Here is a 4,115-nt window from a genome sequence, read left to right as displayed (position 1 = left end):
TCTGCTTGCGGATTTTTTTTGCTCTCGCGGAATGCAGTTGGATCGTCGCCTAGCAACCTTTCCAGCCAATAGAACGACAGCCTCAGAAAGGGTGCGCTTGTTTAACCCTACTGAGTGTGCCTGTGCTACTACGCCACCTATAAGAGCGTCAGCTGAAACTGCTATTTACAGTAGTTTTGTGGCTCGATTCAGCAAAGTTCAGTTCTTATGGATAACCCAAACAATTGTGAAGTAAGTAATTTTAAACAATTAGTGGTTATGTACAAAAGCAAAGAACCGACATATTAAATTATTATCTTGAAATACGTTGCTAGTATAATGGCATATCTTTACGTTTTAACCAGTCAGTGAGTTATGGATGTTTTAAAATGTTGGATGAGTGGACAATTGGTCCGAAAGAGTAGTAGGATAATTCTCCCATACAGGTGTGTCTTGTGAGGAATCAGACCAGCATCAGTGCTGAGATCATGACAATCAGTTATTCTGACTAAGGCTACATTAACACTGCGGCCTGAAGTGACCCAAATCCGATTTTTTGGCCCATATGTGACCTGTATCTGATCTTTTCATGACAGTCTGAACAACACAGATCCGACTTTTTCCAATCCGAGCCAGGCCACTTGGCTATGTGGTCCATTGGTTCACTTGGCACCAGGACCTCCTTACTCTAGGCTGGATGTTGATGATTCGACTCTGTCATATCTTCTGACCTTCAGCCATAAATGATCCCAGAATACGGGGTTAAAGCAGTTTCTTAAAGACCAGTACATCCTATAGCTAGGGTTTCTAATAGCTAGTGCTTCTAATGTAATGTTAAATAGTAGAGATAAAGGATGGGAACTCATCTCTCCCAAAACTGAATTGTTAAGTCTGCTTTCCATTCATAAGAATTGAAAAGTTTTTATAAGAATAAGAAAATCCTAGTCAATGACAGTATAACTCAGAACAAAATTACAGTATCAAGATCCCTAAAAAGGGACAGCTATTTAATAGTATTAAAAGATTTGTCTGAGTCTAAATAAAGAATAAAACCATCAACATTTCTTATATCTTCATATAAATTGTTGAAATTACATAAATAATGCAAAAATAGTATTTATCAGGGAGAAACCCTATTTGTTCAGGGTGTTTGTTCAGCGACTGACTGTTTACTGAAAAGGCTGGACTGGCTGATTACTCCGTTCCAAACCTGCGGCATCTATGTAGGTGCATCTGGTCAAGTTTCCACAACTGGTAACTGCTCCTTCCTGAAGTCCTCTGCATGGTCGGCCTGGCCATCATTCTAAGTGAATAGTCAGTCGCTCCAGCCATCTGCTCCAACTCTCTCAGGATCTCCACCTGGAAACCACCCGTAAAACATCAGCCACTTACCATTCTCTAATCCCCTTACCCCCCCTGGTGGTCAAGATCCTCATCCTCAGATAGAACTATCCATTCATCCACCTTAGATTACTGTTGTTTCAAATTAATTTCCATTTGCCTAACTATTATTAATCAGTTAGGAGCAATTAGGAGACTTCTTTTCCAAAAAAATGAATATGCACAAGGCAACAACATAAAAAAGAGAAATCTCTTCTTAAGGATAATTTATTTAAGAAGAATAAAAGTCTGGAAAACACATTATTATCTAGCAAATCCTTCACCATTAATCCAAAACCAACCTAGATATAACTTTATAATTGGAACACTTCTTCTGTTCACCATTTTGTTACCTTGCAAAAACAGATTCTAAGGATTTTCATCAAGTTCAAAAAGTATTTTTAATGTTAAATTAATCTTACAAATATAGTATTATGTTCATGCTGTAGATTACGAACAGTTTAGATTTTTGATAAATTCCATCAGCAGATTTTTTCATCCTCCCTAATTCAGTCTAATCCATCACACTTGGCTATTATTTGTCTATAATTCATTTTTCCCATTATATGTANTTTCAGGTGTATTTTCTCACTTAAAAACATATTAAAACTACTTTATTCCCACTGATCAAAGCAAATATAGCTGCAAGGCAGAGAAAGGATAGTGAAGCTCCGCCCAACGTGCGTCAGAGCCACTTTTGGACCGCGCAGCGAGAGCAGCAAAGCTGCTTCAGACGCGCCTCAGAATTCACTGGTACAAGCAGCAAAAATGAAGCAGCAGACGCGATTTTGCTGCTTTTGCTGCCCCCGGTCTGAACGTAGCATAAGAATAAAATCTCACTGTTAACAAAGGCAGTCAAGCCAAAATGTTTAACTATTATTGTTGTTGTTCCATTTTTGTCATTAAATATATAAAGCAAACATCCACATCCACAGATTATTAAGCAGAATGAAGATTTATAAATGGCTCAAAACAAAATCAATGTAAGACCTGTTAGTAAAATATAAAGATAAATCTATAATTGGTTTAACTAAATATGTATATCATTATACCCTATAAGTAGTTTAAAATTCTGGTGTAAATATTTAAGTCCATGAACAACAAAATACACCAACGTCACCACACAAAACTTTTTTTTAAATAGCTTAAAATATTGTCACACTTACTGGTTGAGCCACAATGAGGCTCAGGAGGCATCCCAGAATAAGTGCAACCTTCAGCATGGCTGTAATGATCTTAGCTGTTGGAGCAAGAATACAGTCTTTGTCAAGTAAACTGATGGGTTCAAGTCCATGATAAAAAGACAAATTAAGCATAGCTTTATATACTCACCGTAGTCCTACAGATGAACAATGTGAGGTTAATGTTGAGCTGAATGTTGGACTCCTCTTATATATAGTATCAGGATCAGAGGAGTTGAGAAACTGTTTGTTGAAGGATTACAGCAGGTTGCAATATCTATTTAGTGATCTAATACAGAAACCAGTGATGTTTTTGACAGCCATGTTAGATTTAGTCTTAGTCTTCAAGACAAAAACTATTATTAGTCTTAGTCACATTTTAATCATTATGATATGGGATAGTTTTAGTTAGTTTTATTGGACTAAAACGTAAAAAAAGTTTTTTTGTCAGTTTTATGTTGCAAAAAAAAAGTGAACATTTGCAAGTTTGAATAAAGAACCATTTTTCTATTTTTTTTTAACCAGACTGACACTTCTTGCCTAGATACTACAATAGCTGGGTACGGAATGCTGACGTGCAATTCATCATTGCCTTTGGGCAGAAAAGTTTGATTTTATAGAATTGCTTTAGAATCGATTTGTAAAAACGTGTCTCACAAAAGTTGTGAAAATAGTAGATCTAGTTAAACACATCATTTTGGTTAATATAGCAGACAGACAAGCTAACAAAATGTAGAATAAAGTAATGGTTTTAGACATATAAGGTTTCAATCCTAAAGCAAACACTTCCTGATCTACTATGAAATACGCATTACACACAGATCAATAAAATCGTCATCACTCCAAAAAAAGCAAAGAACAAAAAAATTCTTCTTTCTGCTTTGGCAATTTTGGCTTTATCTCCTGAGAATTTCCCCCTTAGTTTCCACTGCTCAGGGGTCAAAATAGATTTAAATTCACAGGGTTTTGCTATAAGAAAAATACAGAGAGAACGTACATAATTGCCTGGCAATACCATGGCAATCCAGACCTAAATTAAATGAATATGCTAACTAAAATGTTAAAATATTTAAAGGAAACAGAGAAAATGTTTTATTGACAATACAAGGAAACATTTACATCATATTTAAATAGAAACGAGAACAATGACAGAGAAATATTAAAAGATTTATGTACCTTTTCATGGGGCTCCTTATACAAAAATAAACATAATTAAATTAAATACTTTATTTGGATATAATTTAGAGATTCCTTTTGATCAGCCACATAGTTTATTAAGTGGCGATGAAAGAGCCATACAGCTGAGAGTGAACCATCAGAGTGGAGTGTAAAGCACAGACTTTGTCAGTGTTGAGCATGCAGTACCAATCCGGGTTATTTTCCCAGACCCTGCAGCTGCTGCTGCCATGATCCGTCTGTGCTCCTGCAGCATGAGCAACGTTGCATAGCAGGTGGGCGGCAGGATCAAACAGGACGCAGTTGTACGGCTGATATTGCCTTGCTCATTACAGCACAATGATGCATTTTAAACGTCTGACCGACGACCTGCTAATTTTTATTTAGTTGCTAGTCATT

This window comes from Cyprinodon variegatus, unplaced genomic scaffold (assembly GCF_000732505.1).
Source record: "Cyprinodon variegatus isolate N-32 unplaced genomic scaffold, C_variegatus-1.0 Scaffold864, whole genome shotgun sequence".
In the NCBI taxonomy this organism is placed as follows: domain Eukaryota; kingdom Metazoa; phylum Chordata; class Actinopteri; order Cyprinodontiformes; family Cyprinodontidae; genus Cyprinodon; species Cyprinodon variegatus.
The sequence above is the reverse complement of the archived record's forward strand: the minus strand, read 5'-3'. Positions refer to the sequence as shown.